Raw genomic sequence first — 6,923 nt, forward strand, 5'->3', positions numbered from 1 at the left:
ACAATTTATCACGGCCTCTATGAGAATAGCACACATAATTTAGTGCCCATAATTTAGTACCATCAGCATCTTTAAACAATGTACTTATACATACCAATCTGCAGTAACACCCTGGAGAGACAGAGGAGTATTTATTTGTGCTGCGTGCCAATCACCCAGCTACACCAAAACACATCAGAAATAATCAGCTGGGAACCGAGTGACAAAGCCGCTAAACCACAAACAATTGAGGACCTACCGAAAGAAAGCGGGCGAGCGCATCCAGGAAATGCTTCTGGTGGAGCGATGCGTTTCCCACAGCCCCAGCAGCCGATCGCGCTATAAAAACGGAGATCGCGTCACCAATGCCCGCTTTATGCACACATGAACAATGGCAGACTGGCAAAGTGCGTTACCTGAATGGCAAGGATTGTGCGCCCACAACGGCCTCGCCAGCACCCACACCGGTCACGCCGAACAGGCCACAATCACCGGAGGGAAACGGAAGAGAGAGAGGAGGGGCAGGTGTGTCTGCACCTCTATATATAAGGACGCATTCCCCCGTGCCTCAATCAGCATGCTGTTTGCATAGTGCCATATAGTGGCAAGGAAGGAGACGACCTGTCACATCTACCCCCCACTTTTGCATCGTCGGCTCGACGATGGAGAAGGAAAAATAAACCTACGAGAACTAACTCCATGGCCTGAAAATGGCAACCTGGGCATTTGACACCAGATCTGGGCCTCTGTTAGCAATATTACTTCGGCTAGCAGGCTGAGGGAGATGATGGACATTAGCATGGTGGCCAGCTGTAACACGAGCTGTTCTACGCAATGCTTGCTGACTAGTACTTGGCTGGTCAGTTGGGGACAGTAATGAGGCTGATGGTGAAGCGCCTTCATGTGCTGGAGATGTTGCTGGAACAGGACTGACCACCCTAGGGGTCACAACAAGAGGGCCTGTAGAACGGGAGGCACCTGGAGTAGTTTCAGATGGTGGACAAGCCGAATCAGAAACCAAGAACCACAGTTCACTGTCACTGGAGGACTCACCATCCAGTGGTGCCAGGGCAGGCAGAGAGGACATCTTTGATAGAGGGTCAGCAGCTTCGGGCTGAATTATAGCCTTTAGCATGTCCCGATGCACATTACGAACTTTATGCAAGTCACTCACAGGAGCCACAGCATAAACTGCTCCTTCACCAGCAGGGGCCTTCACAACTTGATAGGCCACCGAACTCCAGAGATCTTGTATTTTGTGGCGCCCCCTCACACTGTGGTCCCTCAAGTACACCAGCTGCCCCACTGAAAGTGGAGCCTCCCGGACCTGCTGATCATGCCGCTCTTTTCGTCGGCCAGCAGCAGCCAACACCCTCTCACGAGCACCCTCAAAAGCAACTCTGAGTCTGGCCTGGTGCTCAGCCACCCAGTCCTGCACCTGGCCTGGTACTGGGTCCTGGACACGTCCCAGAAGAAAGTCAATTGGAAGACGAGGTTCCTGGCCAAACATAAGCAAGAATGGCGACTCGCCTGTGCCCTGATGAGGGGTTGTGTTATAACAATAGAGCACCTGTGGCAAACAGGCAGCCCAATCCCGTTTCCGGGAGGCCGGAATGGTCCGAAGAAGGTTATGCAGAGTTCGATTAAACCGCTCGCACTGACCATTACCCGCTGGATGGTACGGGGTGGTACGGGATTTAACGACCCCATACAAAAGGCAAAGCTGGTGAATCAGCGAGCTCTCGAAACTCCTTCCTTGGTCTGAGTGCAAGCGGCTCGGGACACCAAACTTATAAAACCATTCAGAGATCAAGACCTGAGCCACGGTGGAAGCCCGTTGATCCCGAGTGGGGATGGCCATCGTAAATTTGCTGAACACGTCTGTCATGACCAGGACGTTCTCATACCCATTCCGAGAGGGCTCCAATAACGTGAAGTCAATCGCCAAGATCTCATTAGGTCGGGAAGCAAGCAAGTGGCCCATAAAGCTATGTGACCCGTGCCCAGAGTCCTTAGCGACTTGACAGCGCTGGCACCCCAAGACCCACTGTTTTATGTCCGAAGACATTCCTGGCCAATAGCAACGTTGCCGGACCAGCTCTGTGGTCCGCTCAATGCCCTGGTGGCCATGTTCTTGATGAAGCTGACGCAAAGTTTCCTGCTTAAGGGCGGCAGGCAAGATGAGCTGGAGAGCCTCTTCACCCCCATCTGAACGGAAAACCCTACGAAAGAGAACACCATCTTTCTCTACTAGGCGATCCCACTGCCGGAAAAGTGCCAAAGCTGACTTGGGAAGCTGGCGCCTTTCCACAGAGGTGGGTAGAGCCTTCCGCCGCCAGAACACAAGTACATCTTTCAGGAGGGGGTCAGCCTCCTGCAATGAATGAAGGTCAGCCACAGAATGGAGTGGGAGAACTGAGACCACAGACTGGGTAGCTGATGCCAAAAAAACTGGAGGTGGATCCTGCTGGAGGCTGCTGGGGACCAAAGTACCCGGCAAAGAGTTCGAAAGTTGGTGGGAACCGGGTGCATACTGCCGCGACAGTGCATCCGCATTTCTGTTGCTGCGACCTGAACGATACTTGAGATCAAAGTCAAAAGCGGCAAGTTGGGCAGCCCATCTGTGTTCAGTGGCTCCCAGTTTGGCAGACTGGAGATAGCTTAATGGGTTATTGTCAGTAAAGACAACACACTTATGCCCCAACAGATACTCTCTGAACTTTTCTGTCATGGCCCACTTGAGCGCGAGAAATTCCAGCTTCATAGAGCTGTAGTTGGACATATTGCGCTCAGTGGGCCGAAGACCTCTGCTGGCATAGGCCACCGGTCTCACACCGCTGTCTGTCTCCTGTGAGAGGACAGCCCCTAGGCCACTATGGCTGGCATCAATTTCCAGGATAAAAGGCCGTGAAAAGTCAGCATAGGTTAGCACTGGAGCTGAGACCAACCTTGATTTCAAAGCCTCAAAGCTCTCCTCACACTGAGGGGTCCATGCAGCACCCAAAGCCGAGCCTGGCCCTTTCATTGACCTTGTGCCTGCTAACTTAGCCACCAGCTGATGCAGAGGACCCGCCAGCTTGGCAAAACCACTTACAAAACGCCTGTAGTAGCTGGCAAAACCCAGAAAGGAACGCAACTCAGAAACATGAGTGGGGCGCCGCCAGTTAGCGACAGCCTCAATCTTCTTGGGGTCCGTGGCAACTCCCTGGTTTGAAATGACATGCCCCAAATAACCAACCTCTTGTTGAAAAAAGGCACACTTCTCGAGTTTTGCCTTAAGGCCCTCTTTTTGGAGCCGATCAAGCACCATTTCCAGCCGCTGAAGATGTTGCTCAACAGAAGAGGAGTAGACAACAATGTCGTCCAGATAGAGCAGTAAGGACTGACCTTGCTGATCGCCAAACATCCTCTGCATAAGCCGCTGGAAGGTGCTTGGGGCATTACACAAACCGAAAGGCATGCGATTAAACTCAAAAAGGCCAAACGGTGTACAGAAGGCGGTTTTAGGCCGGTCCTTCTCCACCACCGGAACCTGATTGTAGCCACTGGCCAGATCAATTGTGGAGAACCAACGGGCCCCAAAAAGCGAATCTAAGCTCTCCTCAATGCGAGGCAAAGGGAAGGAGTCCTTCCTTGTCTTGCTATTTAGGGGGCGATAGTCCACACACATACGCAAACTCCCATCCTTTTTTCGCACCAAGACAATGGGAGCCGCGTAGGGACTACAGCTCTCCCTGATGACCTGAGACTCAAGAAGCTGATTGATATGCGCCTTCACTGCCTCGTACTCTGATGGAGGGATGCGTCGATACCTCTGCCTGACTGGGACATCATCAAGGAGCGGTATATCGTGGGAAATTAGGTTGGTACAGCCCAAGTCACCATCATGGGCTGAAAAGACGGACTGGTACTTGTACAGCAGAGACTTTACGTCTGCCTGCTCTTGCTCAGGCAATGTGGACAAATCAAAAGACTCGATCCTACTTGGTACTGAAGGAGCAACTGCTTGGGAAGAGATAGTCACCAAAGTAGGCTCCACTTCAGTCACCCCAGCAGGTAGGCTGACGACTTGGGCAGTGCTCAGGATGCCAAGGCTGGTCCGTGGGTGAAGGAGGACCTCAGTTGTCCCGACATTGACCACAGGGACATATGCAGTACCCTGGGCAACCTGTACCAGGCAAGGAGAGACTAACAGCCCAGCTGGCAGACCTGACTCAGAGGGCTCGAATAACACACTCTGACCGGAAAACTGCTGGGAGCAGGTGCTAGTAACCAGTTTCATCACCCCACCAGGAATGCGCACGACCTGCTTTCCCCTCACCCTCACCCTGCCAGTAGGGCCCCCAGGACCATGAGTGGACGACTGGTGACACCTCTGTAAGGCTGCAACGACCGGACCAGGTGCTTTTGAAATGAAAGGAGAATCAAACAGAGAAGGACCATATGCACCGAACAGTTCGCGGTAGCATCGACGAATCACATTCATCCCAAGGATCCCCGGGACAGAAGACTCAATGCCAGGGGGGTCCTTAACAACAAGGATCCCACAGTGGGGCATCACCTTCCCACAGAGTTCCACATCATAAAGCACATTATTATTTCTTGATTAAGATGTCAAATTGTAGTTGCATTCCTGAACAGAAGAATTAGTTTTAGTGGTTGAATGTTCTCAGAGAAGAAGCTGAGCTGGTTCAAATTTGGTTTTAAAAATGTGAATTCAGTTTGTTATTTGCCAAAACAAATAACAATAACATTTTCAAGTTTTTGAAAGATTTCTAAAATATTTACGTTCTCTCTGTTTTTATGACAGGTGGTCTGATATATTTGTTAAGGATACACATACATATATACATATATATGTGTGTTTATATGTATGTGTGTAAGTATATACACATACATATATGTATGAGTATATACATATTATATATATGTATACTCTTTTTTTGTGTATTTAGTGCAGTTTCTAAATAAAGCTTAACACAATTAAACCCTTAACCAACATTTAACCCTTCATATCATTTAGATTTATTATTTGGCTTAATCTGGGGGGTTTTACTGTATGGACAAGTATGAATGAACAAAACACTTGAATGACCACACAGTCTTTCCTAAACTCTTATTGCTGACGTGGGATTGAAACGGTGTCAGTGCTTTAGTCGTGCTCTTGGGAGGTTGCTATGGCTTCAGTTGTCCACCAGATGTCACCGTCACTGAAGCGTTAAAGCTTTGGATCATTTTCAACACAATTTTAAGCCTCAGTGCTTCATAAGGCTTCACTTGCCCACCACGAGTATTGCTGAAAGTCTGATTGCCTTTTTTATGGATATCCGCTGTGTGATGATCAAAAGTAAATTTTGTATTAATTGTGAATCCAAGGTATCTGAAATGGTCTACTGTCTCTACTGCTTCACTCCTCTGTCTCTGTGAGGAGGCCAAGAATGGCTGTGTCATCTGCATATTTGAGGAATATGGTGGTTGGTGAGGGGTTTGTGCAGTCATTTTTTGTACACTGTGTAAAGGAATGGGCTCAGAACACAACCCTGCGGGGCTCCGGTGTTGGTGGTGAGTGCAGGTGTGGTTGTTGTGCCTCTAAGGAAAAATCTAATTGTAAAAAAAAAAATAGTAAAAAAAAACTATTTTTTATATTCATAAAAAATATATTGTTTTCTTTGAAGAGTGTTACAGATTATTTATACCTACTGTATGCTGTGATTCTATAACAGTTAACTCAAAACTGGTAAAACAAGAGAAAAGAAGCCCACAAGCATCAAATACTGCATTTTTAACTGGTCAGTTGTTGAGCTTAAGATAACCTTAATGTAGCTTATTTTACAGTCCTAATTAGTGTTAAGTGAAAGTGTTAATGTATAATTTATAGACATTTTCAAGTGTCTGTTTCTGTTGATATGAATACAGACTTGTGTTTTTGTCTATTTTGATGACATTATTTTGCTTTTTTCAATGGCAGTAGTAGGAGATGATTGTAAATGACATAAACAGTAGAAAAAACTATTCTTAATCAAATAAGTTACTGTTAAATTTTCTATCAAACATTCAGTCTTGTAACTCTTTCAGTTTGAGTTCCAGCATATCATAAAAAATTGTAATACTTGATCAAATGAGATGGTGCATAGATCTCACTTGATCTCAGCTGATCTATCTCTGATCACAGGGCCAAAGTATTCAGCACCATGTATGTGGGATTTGACCGCATGGCTCTTGATGAAATCAAAAAACGGTATGTGAAGCCTGAAGAAAACTGGTCACTGTGCTTCTGTATGTTTTCACCAGTGGTATACGTGTTGGATACACTCCAGACGTGCTGACTAATGCCACGGCTGAACTGACTGTAGCTCTGCTGCTGGCCACGGCTCGCAGATTAGCAGAGGGAGTGGAGCAGGTCAAGAAGTCTATAACCCATCAAGAGAGGTCTCTACTAACCTATGACAAAAAAAGTCATACGTATTCTGTCGTCCAAAATGTGACAAAAAAGTCCTACTTTATTATGTCATCCAAAATATGACAAAAAAAGTCATGAGTTAATATGTCGTCCAAAATGTGACAAAAAAGTCAAACTTTAGTATGTCGTCCAAAATGTGAAAAAATGTCATAGGTTAATATGTCGTTCAAAATATGACAAAAAAGTCATAGGTTAGTATGTCGTTGAAAATCAGACAAAAAAGTCATAGTATAGTATGTCGTAGAAAATGTGATAAAAAAGTCATACTTTAGAATGTCGTCCAAAATCAGTCAAAAAGTCATACTTTAGTATGTCGTCCAAAATCAGTCAAAAAAGTCATAGTATAGTATGTCATACAAAATCACTAAAAAAGTCATAGTATAGTTTGTATTCCAAAATCAGTCAAAAATGTCATAGTATAGCATGTCGTACAAAATCACCAAAAAAAGTCCTAGTATAGTATGTCATCCAAAATCACCAAAAA

This window comes from Solea senegalensis, linkage group LG12 (genome assembly GCF_019176455.1).
Source record: "Solea senegalensis isolate Sse05_10M linkage group LG12, IFAPA_SoseM_1, whole genome shotgun sequence".
NCBI lineage: Eukaryota > Metazoa > Chordata > Actinopteri > Pleuronectiformes > Soleidae > Solea > Solea senegalensis.